The sequence below is a fragment of the Canis lupus genome, chromosome 17 (assembly GCF_048164855.1).
Source record: "Canis lupus baileyi chromosome 17, mCanLup2.hap1, whole genome shotgun sequence".
Taxonomy (NCBI): Eukaryota; Metazoa; Chordata; class Mammalia; order Carnivora; family Canidae; genus Canis; species Canis lupus.
This window is the reverse complement of record NC_132854.1, coordinates 14,028,544-14,045,922: the sequence shown is the minus strand read 5'-3', so window position 1 is coordinate 14,045,922 and position 17,379 is coordinate 14,028,544. Positions and strand designations below refer to the sequence as shown.

General features: G+C 40.3%; 1 pseudogene; it reads left to right on the top strand.

Annotated features, from left to right (window-relative positions):
- The first annotated feature begins 3,779 nt into the window (after window positions 1–3,779).
- Window positions 3,780–3,893, top strand: LOC140608488 (U6 spliceosomal RNA; annotated as a pseudogene).
- Window positions 3,894–17,379: the final 13,486 nt, after the last annotated feature.

The window sequence follows — 17,379 nt, the reverse complement described above, 5'->3', positions numbered from 1 at the left end:
GCTGCTGCTATTTTGTGCAATGGGTAGAAGAGTAAAACAGGAGTAAAGAAATGAGGATGGAGTTTGAAGGCTGACATGTTTAAAGGAGAATTCTTTTTTATTCCTTCTTTAGGCTAAAGATACTCTAAGCATGGTGTTGACTGCGGAAAATTTAAAAAGCCAAAGGAGAAAAGATTGGAAAGATAATTAATGGACAGGAGATAAGATCATGGTGAAGAGGTATGACTCAGCAAATAATAAATGTGTTTGAATCCTGGCTTCTACCTTTACAAACTGCTTAGCTTCTCTCTCTAAACCTCATTTTGTTTATGTGTCAAACTGGGATAACATGATTGTTGTAAGACCTAAATGAGATCACAGATAGAAGTATTTAGCATAGTGTAAGCTTTTATAAAATTGTAGATAGAATTAAGTCAGGAGCACAAATGGAATGGAGAAAGGTCACCAATTCCTCTGAGATAGAAGGGGATACGAGAATACCATGAACTTGAGGTGGAATTCCATCATTTCTGAGGCTAGTCCAAAGGTTCTCGACACTGGCACAATATCAGAATCAACTGGGGAGCTTTCAGAAATACCATTGCATTCCTCCTACCCCACACCAATTAAATCAGAAACTCTGAAGGTAGGCATGTGTACTGGTATTTTTTTTAAAGCTCTCCAGATTAACACACTACATAAAGTTGAAAATGATTAGGATAAATTTCGTTTCTCAAGTTTGACTATACATTTTTGAAGTAAATACTTCAAAATTTTTAAATAATGCTGATGGTAGCCATTTTGAATCTGAAAAACATGATGTTGAGGGGCACCTGGGTGGCTCAGTGGGTTAAGCATCTGCCTTTACCTCAGGTCATGATCTCTGGGTTCTGGGATGGAGCCCCATGTCGGGCTCCCTGCTCAGTGGGGAGTCTGCTTCTCCCTCTGCCTCTGCCCCTCCCTGCTCTGCTCCTGCTCTGTCTTGTGCACACACTCTCCCTCTTTCAAATAAATAAATAAATCTTAAAAAAAAAAAAAAAACTGAAAAAATCATGTTGAGCAAAAGAAGCCAGAAACAAAGACACTCACTTTGTATGCCATCGTGATTCCATTGAGATCAAGAAAAAAAAAATCTATGAGGACAAAAGTTAGAATAGTGTTTGCTTTTGGGAGGGGAGGAGGGTTGGCCAGAATGAACAACTGAAAACCTTTTAGGTTGATGTAAATATCCTGTATCTTGACTGGGGTGTCGGTTACTGAGCTAAATACATTTGCTCAAACACATTGAACTGTATATTTAAAATCTGTGAATTTTACTACATGTATTTATATCTACTTATCTAATTACACATGCAATGGCAAACCATTAGAAGTGGTTGAGTGGGGAAGTGTAAAGTGTAATAAAAGTTATTTTAAATGTGTTTAGCACCTTATTATCCACTAGTCTTTCTGTTGAGAAGGCATTTAGTTCAAATCTTTTATCAGCAAGGTTCTACTACATAAAAAGGATATCCTAGAAAACTGTTGAGAGAAAGGAACCAACCTATAGTTTTCAGTTTAAAGATTTAATCTTGGTATTTCTTATATTATTTATATGTCTTTATATTTAGTATATGTTATATTTTGGTTATTTGTTCAAATTTTCGTCTTCTGGTGTTTACTTCTGTGGTTAAGGTTTTAGCTTCTTGTTTTCTTCTTTGGACCTTTGAAACAATGGAAAGAAGTTTGGGCCAGAATCACATGGTTCCTCAAGCTATCTTCTTGTTTTATGAAAGACAAGTAGATTTAGGGGCCAGCGCGAAGTCTCTCACCAGGAAGAGGAAGCTTAACTATACCAGCACATCGCACAGACATGATCTTTGTCTTTACATCTAAGAATGTCCCCCACCCACCCATGCACACACAGACACTCAGCATATACAACTACCTTCATGCTCTGTCCTCTGCTCAGGCACCCAGAATGCGATGTATGGCTTTTGTGAGTCCCAGTGGGCACTACGATCAACCAGCGCAAGGTGGTTAGTGTGAAGCAAATAGAAGAAAATTGTCCCAGCACTGGTTTTACCTTCTGATTCCCCACTTTTTTCCATTTGCCATGTGTACGGAACATTAATCACACTTATACCCTAAACGAAGTTCAGAGACTCAGATTCTTCCATGCTGAGGTAATGGTTGTTTGCATGTTCTATGGCAGCCAACGGTGATTGCATTAACTTCACTCCACACTAAAAACATAATTTGTTACCAGAGGTTCCATTCCCTTCCTACCTCCGTTCGGACTTCTCCTGTTTCACCAGGCTCTTTAGGGAACATTAGGCCATCCTGAGCTGTTGAAATTCATCTCCCTCCCTAGCTAGTGTCTTATGTCTTAAGTCAGAGACCACGCTGAGCAATGTTGTCTTGTTTTCTTTGTCATGCTTCTGCGTTTGAATTAAAATGCCTCGGAAACACACATAACAGGCTTATGTAATTTCTTTATTATAGCATTTTTCAATTTCTTTCTTTTGACCTTTTGATAATGCTTTCATGATTAATTTTTGTCTAGGGCCCTGTTGACACAACAGACCACTGTACTAACCTATTAACCTTTGAGAAATAAAAGTTGAAATCTGATTTGAGTAACAAACCCAAAATAGTTTCAAAATAGTTTCTAACCTGGGCTTTCTGAACAATAAGCAGACATGTTCATCTCTGTGATGGACAGGCTCTATGCTCAAAGTTGCTGGTGAGTAAGAAGAGTTTGAAATGAAATGAGATGTAACGATAGCATCGTCTTTAATCTTAGAGAGGCTCATCTGAGTCCTCACTTTTAGAAAAAGTAAAAACACAAGTGATTTAACTAAAGAAGCTATTTCTTCCTTTCTCTGACTTTTCACAGACAGACCTTGAGAGTTTGCCCCTTCCACTATGCACACGGATGTATGATTGCCAGCTGAAATCAGTAAGCTATTTCATGTTACTCCCTTCCAAATTATACCATATTGATATTTCATGAAATTAAATTTAAAAATGAATCCCCTTTAATTGTAAATCCTACTTTAATCCCAATTGTGAGTTTAATTGTCTTCAGACTTATATGACATCCTTACCACTGTCCATCGATAATCAGAGACAGCATGTTCCATTTGGTTAGTCTACACTTTGAGAACAAATGACTCACTCATCTATATCCCATCTTCAAAAGTGGTCTGTGCCTGGCCTTTGCCATCCTCCCTAACCCCCTGTCCATGTCAAATATACTGATCACCGGTCCTGTGGTTTTACGTGGCTTTTGAGTCTGCAGAGCTGACCTTTCTGTTTTATTTTATTTTTAACTCTGGGCAAATAGATCACCAAAATCTGAAAGTGATACATCCATAGTTGGTAATTTTATTACATATTTATCTAAAAAGGAAATATTGCCATTTAGGTCCCTCATAACTGCTTTCAAACCTGTTTGCTTTGTTCCTGTGTTTATTCTACAATGACAGATGCCCATATGGGTGGAGCAAGGGCAGGAGCCTGGGAAGACCCCAGGCCAGTGCTGGAAGTCTCTCCTCTTGAGAAGAAACCCTGCGGAGCAATCATGACCAAAGAGCAGCTCTAGGGAAGCCTTCTTAACATCTGTGCACCAGGGGCTTCAGCCACTTGCCCTTTGAAGGCTGAGCTCTTGAACGATATTCTTTCCTGACATTGTCACCTGGAGTGGACATTTACAGCAGTCTCTCTTTTGCATGACAGATCTTGAACAGGATCTGCTATATAATCCGCAGGGTCCACTACAGAATGAAAATACCGGGCTTCTTGTTAAAAAGTGGAGAGTGCTCGCTTCGGCAGCATATATACTAAAATTGGAACCATATAGAGAAGATTAGCACAGCCTCTGCACCAGGATGACATGCAAAAAAAGGAAAGAAAGGAGAAAAAATGTCTTTAAAGCTATTAAAATATACAGCCTTTCCGTTTTTCTGAGGTCTCCCTTTGCTTTATTATAGTATTTGAGGTTTTTTAAATTTCCTATTTAATGTCATTCTAAATCAAGAAAAATCAACATTTTAAGTGATCAGCATGAAATTTACCATTCATCTTTATATGGTGCAATACCAGTTTTAAATGCAAATAGAAGAGCATTTGACTCATATGTAGCATCCTCAAAATGATACAAGCCATATTTCGAAGCTTATACGTGTATGTGTATTTTGGTTTTATCACGACAGTGGACACATTGCACAAAACTAACTCAGCTTTTCATAGCACACATTCCACCAACTCTATTTTCAGCTTACTGAAGGGTGGGGAAAGACCGAAAGGAAAATAAACCATTGCGCCATCTCTTCCTTTCTATGTCTTCATTTCTAATAACATTGACCAATACAAGAAAATAACATGTGAAAAAATGGTGTGATGGGGCTTCTTGGTGTTTATTAGAGGGCCGCGGTCCTCTGGGTCCTAGGCAAGTTCTGGTTTAAATAGAAAGCATGGCCTAGAGGGGTTGTCAATGACCCCTCTTACCCAGTCACAGACCCAACATACTATACTTGCTTGCAGTCACTGAACTGCCATGCCTCATGGGTCCATGGAAACACTTGGCTATCTGTAAATGACATTTGTAAACAGGGTCGCAAGGAAAGGCCGTGCACTTGCATGCAGCCTGTAACTTCTCTGTTCACACGTGTGCATTTTCTATCATATTTCCCTTACAAAACAGAAGTTCAAAGATAGTATCATTAAGAATGTCAAGACAGGGGGATCCCTGGTTGGCTCAGTGGTTTAGCACCTGCCTTTGGCCCAGGGCATGATCCTGGAGTCCCGGGTCGAGTCCCGTGTGGGGCTCCCTGCATGGAGCCTGCTCCTCCCTCTGCCTGTGTCTCTGCCCCTCTCTCTCTCTCTCTCATAAATAAATAAAATCTTAAAAAAAAAAAAAAAAAGGAATGTCAAGACAGCAACCACACCCCAGTAGCCAAACGAGGGACCCTTTTGAGGCCATGGGCCCTGGGCTCCTGCATAGGCTACGCATCCCTGAAGTCAGCCAGGCCCTGAATTAGGAAATCACTTATTTGACCGATTCCGGTTCAACCTTGGAAAAGTTACCAAAGTCAGGGATATTTTCGGAAGTGTCAATTAGGAAGAATCATTTAAGTTACGATTACCTATGTGTGTGAACCATCCCAGATATCAAACTCTGGTTACCTTTGAATGAGTTCATGGGGATAGCTTCCACTGCCTCCAGTTGCCCGTTCTGTGCCACAAAGGAGTTCTATAAACTGTGAATGAAATGCATTGCCTCCGGCTTCAGATACAGTTTCATCTCTGAATGGCTTTGGGTGCATAAGCCGAGGCTCAAGGTTGCAGAGCCACCCTCTGCTATTCATTCTGGGTCATTCCTTCTCAGAGTCTTGACTGATGATGTCTTCTGGACACGCATCTGTGATTTATTAAAGGCTTTGATTCCAGGTGGACTTTATCGGCAACGGCTGCCCCTCCATCCACAATGGACAATAGGTGGACGATTATGCCTTGAGAGACAAAAAGGGAACTGTGGAAAAAAGAAAAAAAGACATTTGCCCAAAGGAGTCATACAATCACCGCACAGCATTGTGTACACACACACAAACACACACACGCAGAGGCGGGCAGTGAGGAAGCAGTAACATGGATTTCTTCCTCAAGGACTGACAGAGCAAGTTATCTCTTCTTAGCTGACATTTTTAAAGGTGTTCAAGCTTTTGTCCTTTTAAATGATGGCAGGGAGGACAGTTGGACTTTGCAAACAACCTGTTTTCCTCGGACACATCAGGATAGTTGCCAACCACTCCTTACATCTTTAACTTCTCTCAGAGACTGAACATGTTGCAAATCAATGGAAATAACCATGGGGCTGCATGCACATGGTTTCCTAGGGAGCTGCAGCCAGGTTGTGTCACCACATTTGCACCAGGGAGGGCAGAGACACACCCACACCCCTGTGTCCTTTTCTTGCAACCAAGGAAATAAAGTTAGTCTGTTGGCTTCAGGGGCCTGGGCTGCTCCACAGTCAGAGCAGCAGAGACCAGGCTTCTTCTCCTTGCCCTTGGACACTGACCTCAGCCCTCTGCGTCCACGGGGATCAACAAAGACTAGTTTGGACCTGCCTCTGCTTTTGCTCTCAGTATGTCTCGGTGACCTATCCTTCGGCCACAGCACACAGCAGTGTGCCAGGAACATTGTGCCTGAAGCTGAGGGAGTGGAGTGGCATGGCCTAGTCTAGAATGCTGTAGAAAGGTACTGTGTCTTCTGGACCTCGAAAATTGTCCTTAAGGATCCTCTCTGGGCACCCATCACTCACCATGACTGTGTTGCTAGCAATCAACCAAAACAGACACAAGGCATTAGCTGAGGGCCTTCTCAAGAATCTGCTGGTGAGGAACAGGGCAGCCACTGTACAGAGATAATAAAAACCACAGTTCAGAATTTGCCTTTGCATATTTCTAACCAGATAAACTTAGACTGGTTGTTTGGTTGGAGGCTTTTGTTTTCTCAATAGTTTACTGGAGCACGAAAGTACCTCTTTGCCTACCTCACAGTTGAGAGATTGAACAAGGTTTAAAACTGCACATACGAAAAAAAAAAAAAAACCTGCACATATGATATATAATGGAATACTACTCAACCATCAAAAAAAATGAAATCTTGCCATTTGCAACGACATGGATGGAACTAGAGGATATAATGCTAAGTGAAATCAATCGGTGGAAGACAATTATCATATGATTAAACTCATATGTGGAATTTAGGAAACAAAACAGAGGATCACAGAGGAAGAGAGGAAGAAATAAAACAAGACAAAATCAGAGAGGGAGACAAACCATAAGCGACTCTTAATCATAGGAAACAACCTGAGGGTCTCTGGAGGGGCGAGGGTGAGGGGATGGGGTAACTGAGTGATGGACATTCAGGAGGGCATGGAATGGAATGAGCACTGGGTGTTTTTATAGAAGATTGATGAATCACTGACCTCTACCTCTGAAACCAATAATACATTTTATGTTAGTTAATGAATTTATATCTAAAAAGTTTTAAAAATGAAATAAAATAACTTCATACCCTTGAAAAAAACCTGCACATATTATAACACACCATAAGAAAGCTGTTAAAGTCTATTGCAATGTCAGGCATTCCTATCAGGTGCCTAATACCATGCCAGGTGGTGTGGAACAAAAGAGAAGTAAGACTGTATGCTTCTCTGAAATAAGCTCACAATCTGGTCGGGAGGCAAGGCTTTATATGTGGTACAAATATGTGCTTTTAGATCTCCACATCATGTATTGTAAAGAACAAATAACACTTCTGTCTATAAAGTTGATTCTGTGATTATTTCCATTGTACATGTGAGGTAATGAGATGCAGTGATCCTGCATAATGCTTGAAGGTCACAGGCATAGCTGCAGGGAAGCAGCAAACCCAAAATATGAAACCTATGAAGTCTAAGTCCAGACTCCGAACTTCACCTTGACACCATGCCATGTCCTTTTATTAGTATTAAATATTTAGCATAGGCAATAATTAAGCAGACTTAGTTGTGGAAGAGATCAATATGATAATCCTCTCAAAGACCCTATGTATCTTTCCCTGCAGATCCCTACTTTTAGCTTTATGATAAGTTACAATAATAGTCTAACCATAAAAACTAAGCCTTCTTACTGTGCTCCCCTTCTGAAAGTTCTCGAAATCTGTCAGCTTATTTAAAATGTGGAGCTTGTGATGAAGGCCTTTATAGGATGCTCAGACCTAAGCTTCTAAGGCTGGTGGAAAGGGGATCTTCAGGAAATTGCCAAGCACGTTCTATGGATGTTAGAGTTCTGCTCACACATGTGGCTAATTCTGCCGATGAACACCATATTTACTAGGATATTTTATTAGGACTACGTCATTGTGTGTGCCCTTTTGCTTAAAAATATAGAACTCTAGCATAGTTCCTTTGAAACAATATTGGCCCCATGCATAATGAAATAGAATTTAATAGCATTCCTGGCTCTTGAGGTAGTCAAAAGTGTATGTTAGATTATAAAGAGCAATTTGAACACACCAAGGTAGCACAATTTTAAAAAGAAGAAGAAGAAGAGGTCTTAGTGAGAAGGCTGATCTGGAGTAGAATATGACAAACTTAAGAGCCATCCCATATTCCTTCTTCAGATATCTGAGAGAATTCGCTGGTTCCTGAAACCTCACTTACGTCTTTTGATTCCACCTTCCAAAACTCATAAAATCTTGATGTGACTGCTCCTAATTCTGACTCTGCTAATGATTATCTTGCGTTCATTTCGTCTCTGTCTCCCTTCACTGCCACAAGAAACATAGAAGCCATATTCTAAGGGCTTGGGAGAGCAATGTGAAAGCTCCATGGATTTCTTGACATCAGAAAATGAGGTATTTTTTCCTGAGTGGCTTATTTTTCAAGAGTTTCCTTCCTGAGATGTCATTTAATGTTAAATGTTGAGGAGCGGTCTCTTCAGTCACGGTCCCAGCACACTGTTTTGAACACCAATCCTGTGCAGCTGAACTTGGTGTTCGAGTGATCACTTACTGATGGACACCCACCATTAGAGATCTCTTGGAGATCTGTGCCTTTAGCAGAGTGCTCCCTCGGAACCAGGTATCACAGTGGGAGGATTGAAAACCAGACAATTTTTAGAGCACTTTCTTAGGTGAGTTTCTAAGAGAGATAGAACAAGTGGACACTGACACTTAGCCAGGGATGTGGTCAAAGAACCCGTGATGGTCAGCAGGAGTCAGACCTGCAGTTGCAGCCACATGATGCATGCTGAGTTTTGGATGTTTGTGCTCCACAGAGCAAGCTTTGGACTAAGACATGCCTTTCAAGGATCTAATGAGGAACCACAGGTCAGCCCCAGGATGACCTAAATGACAGTGTTATCTGGAAGTTCTGAAAACAGTGAGATGCAGAAGGATCATCACACATACAATTATTGGTCAGGGTTTTCTTTCCCTACTAGGCTATAAGTCCACATCTTGTCAATCACTGTTTGCCCTGTGTCTCGTACAGGCTCTGGCATATGGTAGCCATTCAACAAGCTGGACCTATTTCAGGCGATATATGTCTTTAGGGACCAAGCTACAGGATCTGACCCAGTGAGACATCCTCAGGACCCAGTCATTGCCCTGTAATATACTCAGTATATTAGTAAACCCCAGTTTTTCATGCTGCCCCTCTCCTTGGAATCAACTCCTATGAATTCTGAGCATAACCATGCCTCAGGAAAACAGAGATGAATCTCTATTTCTATAGCCTTCTTAAAGTTGAGCAAACTTGACCTAGCTGGTCTCTTAGAAGGAGTCTCAAATTGTTTTTATTGTAAGATGTAGGTCATCAACCTAAATGGAAGTGAGTGAAGCAGATGACCAGTCACCCTTTTTATGGGAAATGTGCTGTGGGTCTGGGAGCAATACAAATTTACAACCCAGACGAGTTAGAGGGGGCAGAGGCACTTTCCTGAAGAACTAAAGGAACCCCGCGTTTTTGATGTTGGCATCATTGATGTTTGTTATATAACATCCCTTTTATTTTAAATTGACTGCTCTGTTCTTCACCTCAAGTTCAGTTTGTTAGTAGGGATGTTAAAAAGTTAATTTTTTTTTAAGATTTTATTTATTTATTCACGAGAGACAGAGAGAGAGGCAGAGACATAAGCAGAAGGAGAAGCAGGCTCCCTGCGGGGAGCCTGATGCAGGACTCGATCCCAGGATCCTGGGATTATGGCCTTAGCCGAAGGCAGATGTTCAACCACTGAGCCACCCAGGCACCCCACAAAGATTAAGGGTTTAAGTTAATTTTGGTATTTTGGGGAGTTGTTGCAAATGTAGCATCTTTTTGTGGGGATTACACATGGATTGTCCCCACCTCCAGATGCTGGGGCTTTAAATTGTCACAAGACCTGACATTTTATTGTGCTATTATTTCTCCAAAGGAAAGGTGAGCATGCCATAAATTCCTTCAGAAAATCAGGCACCTTTTCCGTTACTTTCAACTCTTGTGGAAACTATTAAATATACAAAGAGACATCTTAAGTGGTGGGGTTTTTGGCAAGTACGAAAATAAGCCAACCACACACATTTCACAAATAACCTCACAACACCACCTCTGAGGCCCTGTTGTACTATTCTCCATCTTATATGAAAGGAAATGAGCATCTTAGAAGCTTTTCAGCTTGTCCAAGTTCTCCCAGGCTGCTTCTGTTATTAGTTTAGTACCTCTGAGCTCCACACAGCATTCTTTATTCTGCTTTGTGAAGTGAGGACCCCGAGAACCTCATTTCTCCTCGCCTGACCATGGGTAGTCGTAAAGGGAGGCTGCAGGCTACAAGAAGAAGGAGGAGAGCAGGTTTTCTCAGACTGCCATAAGCTACCACAGACCGGGTGACTTACAGCAACAGAAGCTTACTCACTCTTGGTTCTGGATGGTAAAAGTCTGGAACCAAAGTGTGGACAGGACCATGTTCTCTCTGACGCTGTCAGAAGAGAATCTGTTCCAAGGCTTTGTCTTGGCATCTGGTGTTTGTGGCAGTCCTTGGTGTTTCTTGGCTTATAGATGCCCAATTCCACACATGACCACATGGCCATCTCCCCTCCGCGTGTCTGTCTTCACATGGCACTCTCTTTGTGTGTCCGACTCTATGTCTCTGCTTCTCATACAAGGACACCAGTCACATTGGATTAAGGACCCACCATACTCCACTCGGACCTTATCTGATCCTACATCTTCATGACATTTGCGAAAATCCTCTTTCCAAAAGAAGTCATATTCACAAGTACCAGGGGTCAGGACTTCAGTATATCTTTTGGGGGAATGAACTCTATCCACACAGGACTATTTTTTTCTTTGTTTTTGTTTTCCCTGGGACATCCACTAACAAGGCAGCTGTGGTCCAAGCAGAGTTCATGGCACGTCGGTTGTGGCTCTCAAGCTCCAGAAGCAGGTCATCTCCAGCGACTTTCTTCTCTGAGGAGCCTGTCTGTCCACTGACCACTCCTTCAGCCCAGAGACCTGAATTTCATCTCTAAAGGGCCTTCCTCAATATTTCCAAATTCCTTCCTTGTCCACTATTCCCTCCACCATGATAGTGGTAACTGCCGTCCACCATCGCTGCCCCTGTTAAACCCGAAAGCTCTTTTTTACTTCTTCTTCTTCTTCTTCTTTTTTAAAAGATTTTATTTATTTATTCATGAGAGACACACAGAGAGAGGCAGAGAAATAGGCAGAGGGAGAAGCAGGCTCCTTGTGGGGAGCACAAAGCGGGATTCGATACCAGGACCCCAGGATCATGACCTGAGCTGAAGGCAGATGCTCAAGCACTGAGCCACCCAGACATCCCTCTATTTTACTTCTTCTTATAGTTCATCACCTTTTATCCAGTCAACAATTCTGTTGAATTCGATTCAACAAATTCCCTCTGTTAAAATATTGATCTCCTGTCTGGACCCTGATATGTGGGCAGTGGACCGGGCACTCATATCTCAGGTGGCATGGTGTCATGCTTACACAGCCAAGCTGTGTCTTAAGAGATAGCACTGGAACTTTTAGCAATCCGCAACTTTCCACTGTTCCTGTGAAATGACATGGATGAAAGTCCCCCATTTGAGCTAGCTTTGAAGCTGAGATAGGTCAAATACATTGAACAATCTTCTCTAAAATCTTTTCTGGTCTCTAAATGCCTGCAAGCAGTGAATAGCACCACTGACATCCCACTTCTACTTATCATCTGCAATCCACTGCCTTATCATCACTAGGGCTGTTTACAGGTACCCGATTTTCATCTGCTGGGAACATGGCAGCATTGCTCTTGCCTACCTCTTTTGAAGTTAACTGTGGCCCTGACTTCCTTTGACCAACGAAATGTGAAAGGAAGCAGCCTGTGTTCTTTTCAAACAAAGCTTTAGGAGCCAATGCATGATCACACCTTCCCCTGTCCTGCCAATCCTGGAAGCACGTTGTCAGAACAAAACTTCCACCAGCCTCTGTCCCTGAGCAACTACAATGAGCAGGGCCCCCAGCTAACCCGAGCTGCACATGTAGCATGAGTGGGAAATGAATATTTGGTGGACCATTTGTTCTGGCAGCATATTGGGCCTGTCCTGATTAGTACACACAGACTCCCATGTCCAGGGACAATCTCTCAAGCTCATACATTTTTTATAGTTTATTCATTTGCTTCCTGGGACATTGTGCTTTCCTGGAATTCCTTCACCCTCATTGGTTTCTCCTTTTTTTGCAGCTTTGCTGGATCTTTCTGCCATTCTGTCCTGCAAACACTGAAATGAGCCAGGGCTCACTCCAGTCATCTCTTCTCTATCCACACTCTTGTCCTAGAAAATCCCATTCAGTCCCACAGAATTAATTCACATCTGCCCGGAAATTGACCCTCATTACCAAAAGCATATAATGAACTATGTATTAATAATCTCCAACATGATGTCTCATGGACCATTCTACATTCCAGATACCCACCAGAAATTCTGATTCTGCTACACATCTGCAAAATCTTCTCCATCCCATTATCATAACACCCAACTGGTCAGACCTCAAATCCTGAACTCATGATTCTACTCTTTTAACCTCTTCTTCCTGGTGCCCACCAACGTACCAGTAGATCTTATCGGCTCCAACTCCAAAATGCTTACCCAATCTGATCCCTGATCATCAATCTATCCACCTGTGTCTGAGCCCCCTCTGATACCTAGTAGGCTTCCATGACCTCTTAATCAGTGTTTCTGTTTTCACTCTTAGTTCCCAACATCCACTTCATAGACAGCAGACGTTGTGTTCTTTTTAAAATATGAATTATGTCATATTGCTCTCCTGCTTCAGAAACCTCCAATGGGTTTCTGCTACAACTAAAATAAAATCAAATTTCTGTAGAAAGAGTAAATCATGAACCCTACATTCGCTCGTTCAGAAAAAGTAGCTGAAGCTGGAAACCACATGCCTGCCTTCAGAGTTTAGTAAGAAATTTTCAAATATTGGAAAGAAGACAAACTATTCAACCAGCATTAATTGTTGATAGATATATAATAGGAGAATGTAGCTAATCTATATGCATACTCGTTACCCACAAACTTAAGTGACATCTCTGCTTATTATTTGGTCTTTGTGAGTGAGCGTCCATCTATTTGCTGAGGAGGTCAAAGGGCTCTCCTGTTATCTTGAAAGGGTTCTTAACAGTTCCAGGACTTGGTTGACATGTGTCCTTGAGACTAAAATGGTCTACTATAAGAAATCACATTTGTAAGATTGTTTTGTTGTTAAACACACACACACACACACACACACACACACACACACACACACCATGTTCGTTCACCTGAAATTGTTAACTTATTTTTTTTTCCGGAGATGGATTTTGTCCACCAGTCTCATGATAATTATTTCACTCTGACCTCTCTCCTCTCTCTTTAGTGAAACTGACTCACATAAAAGGACTATAGAAGATTCTTGTAAGCCTAGGAAGAAATCTAAGAAGCATTTCTTATAATAATTCATAAGTAATAATAAATTACCTTAAAATTAGCTGGCATCAAGGCATATTACTTTGTGTCTCAATCTTTCCCAGGATCCCGTGCAAGGCCGTGTGGGATTGGACCATCATCTACCTCATTCACTACTTCCAGGCACTCTGGCCTTGTTGATATTTCTAGACCACAGTAAGCTCATTTCCAATGTAGGCCGTTTAGGTTTGTTGATCATTTTGTCTAGAATTTTTTTTGCCTGATCTTCCCATAACTCTCAGTATTCAGCATATTTTGGTTCAAATGCCACCTCCTTCAGGAAGTCTTCCCATATCACTGTATCTAACCTCCTGCCCTAGGCCCATTAAGTCATTCTCTCATTACCCTGCTTTTTTCCCTTTATTTTATTTATTAAATGAAACTGTGTTATGTTACTTATTTGTCTTCTCCCATTAGCACACAAATCCCATAAAAGCAAGGACCTCATCTGTCTTATTTATTAGTTTCTCCCTCACATCATGAACTTAGTGTCCTTTATAGCTGATCATATAAAAGACTGTGGTATAAATGAGTAAATGTTTATAACTTCAAAAGCATTTTAACGGATAGTAATAGCAGTCTTACACTACATATTTAGGTGAATTAGGGCCAAGGACAATTCTATAATAAGAAAAGCGCCTGGTTCAGGCAATACTTTAGCATGCATTTTTTGCAAGCTACAGCTGTAAGTTGGTTTAGCTGATGTGTGTGCTTTATAAAAAAAGACCACTTGAAAATTGTCTGCATTGGATGAATTAGCCAGAATTCAGCCCACACTTCCCAGGTTGGAAGGTGATTCTTACTGCTGTACATTCTGGACGATAGACTGAGCTGGTGTAGGACATAACGTGAATTTACTGAAATAATAGGGTTCATAAAACCCTCCTGCTAAGAAACTTCTCAGGATGTCTATCTACAGATCAAGAACTGTATTCTATCAAGAATAAAGTCTGACAGATGCAGCCATACATCCGCTGGCTTTAGTTGGATCAGCAGCTCTGACAAGGTTCACACCTTCCACGTTCAATGGGTTGAGTAAAGGACACATAAACCCAGGCTGGTGTTACGGCCTTGGATATGGATGCAGGAGTCAAACTCTAAGCAACTAGTTGTAGAGAAAGTTGGGATAATCTTTCAGTATGAGAATTGATTATTATTATTATTGATTATTATTGATTTCTTATTGATCATTATTACTAGCAGAGATTCAAAGATGGCTACATGAAAGACTAAAAAGAATCCTCGATTTCTATTTTTGTAGAAGGCTGTGAAGATTATCTGTTCTTTAAAAACATGGTGGAAGGGCGCCTGGGTGGTTTAGTGATTTAGGCAGCCCACCCTTGATTTCAGTTCAGGTCATAATCTCAGAAGCCTAGGATGGAGCCGATGTCAGGCTCCGTACTCAGTGGGGAGTCAGCTTGGGATTCTCTCTTCCTCTGCCCCACCCCCTGCTTGTACTCTCTCTGTCAAATAAATACATAAATCTATTTAAAAATAATAAGAATAAAAGCTTGGTGGGATGCACTTGTATCCCCACTTGGTGGAATACAAACTTTTGGGCATGTGCTTTTGATTACTACAATGACAATATTTTAAATGGTTTTTAGCTCATTTGTATTTTCTGTTTTGATTTCTCCCTGTGCCATTAAAAAATCATTTTTTGCTAGAAATGTATCTTTTTCATTGAGGTTTTCAAAGTTATGGTAATTTAGTTGTATAATATGTACACATATAGATAATATTCTATATATTGTATGTTTTTATATACACACATATATGTATATACAAAATACTCTATGTATGTGTGTACATGTCATGTATTATATATATTTAAAGATATATATATATAATGTAGAATTTTTGAAATATTTCAGTTATCTCTCTCTTTTGATTCTGCATTTTATAGAGCTGTATCTTGCACCTCTCTCCTGGCATCTGCAGGGCTGGCGAGAATGAGCCAGGGAACTGACAACCTGTGCTTAGCTGAGCATTCCATCTGGGATAATTTTTGCTTGCTTTTAAAAAAGTTTTGCCAATTGTTCTATTTTTACTAGCCATTGAATATACGCCCTCCCCAAAAAAAATTTCCGATGAACAAAGCAGTGACTGCTGGCATGTTTGGAAGTAGGGCTGCCATCACTGATGGGCCCTGCCTGCAGACACCTGCTTGTTTCTCCCATTTGAAAACGACTTTAATTAGAACCAGACAACAAACTCATGCACTTCGATATTTCACCATGAAATTCCTTACAAATTGATCAGAATCATTTCATACATAAGGCAAAAAATAGTAAAACACCAAGTACCTCACTTAGATGCTTTCCTGCAAATATTGTGAACATTTGGATTAACCTCAGTCGATTAGCTGTTTAAGCTTGTGCTTGGAGCACATTAAAATTTGGTGTTTGAATTTTTTGATGGGACAAGTGTTTTTTGATAGGTTGTCTCTCTATCTCTCTTTCTTTTACTTGAAACAGATTTAAAGTTACTTTAGTATAAAACAGCATCACTGTTTGCCCTTTTACATCAGTTTAATATTTCAAAGTGATTCTGAAAATGACCTGAATCATTCCGTTAGATAAAATGGAGCCATGGAATTCAAATTTTATTTGTGCATATGTTTGATAAAAACTTAGAAAGGCCAAAAGAAGAAGAAGAAGAAGAAGAAGAAGAAGAAGAAGAAGAAGAAGAAGAAGAAGAAGAAGAACGAAAGAAAAGAAAATAAAAACTACTTACATTGTTGATTTAAAAAAAAAGCGTTGACAAGAACCGCTGTTTCCCTGTGAGTCTGTATACCCCCAACATAGTTCTGTCCCCGGGATATGTGAATCTCTGTTTGTTGTTGTTGTTTGTTTGTTTGTTTGTTTGTTTTAAGATTTATTTATTTACCTTTGAGAGTGAGGGACACGTGAGGGAGGGGCAGAGGGAGAGAGAAACCCAAGCAGACTCTGCACTGAGGGCAGAGTGATCTCATGACCCTGAGATCAGGACCTGAGCCAAAACCAAAAGTTGGTAGCCTACCAACTATGCCACCAGGCACCCCAATGAACCTCTGTCTTAAAACAACAGAGATGTATAGTCTAAATTTGCACTGACCTTGGGTAACTCTTTCTGTTATTATGGTAATAGTTCTGAATGTTTATTTTTTTCTCCCTCTTCATGTAGGGGACAAAGTATTCTTAATTCTTAATTCATGCCTTGTTTCAAGTCTCAAAACACTACTGTAGTGGTTTCCTGTATTAGGTAAAGTTTCCATTAACATGATTCAAATGATGCCATTTACCATATGCTAGTCTTGGGGATCTGCTTATATTTAAGATAAGATTTAATATCTTGCTCATCTTGAGAGTATAAAGCTACTCTAAAATTATAAAATAAAACCATTCATTTGGAATTCTAAAAGAAACAGAACTCTATCTTTATGCAAAAAATGACTTCCTATTTTTTTTCTTGATCCTTTTCAGTATATCCACTGGGCAGTAAAAAGAAAACAATTTGTGAAACTTCAAAACAGCAAAAAATTTCTAGTTTTACATTGGCAAAAAGGTCGGTAAATTTTAGGATTGCCTGGCTGATTCAGTCTGCTTTCATGCTGATTCTGATGAAATATTTAATATTTCTAGAGTTGTTTCTTTTATTTCACCCCTGCGTGTTCTCCAGATAGTCAGGATTAATATGAAACATTTAATAACACTAAATAAGAGAATGGTACTTAACATTCATAGAGTCCTTACTATATTTTAGAGACCATTACTTGCACATATTAGCTCATTTAATCCTCATGACAATGCTATGAGGTAAATATTATTATCTTTATCCTCACTTTGTAGATAAGAAAACTGAGCCACAGAGAAATTCACTTGCTAAGGTGATAGCTGTTAA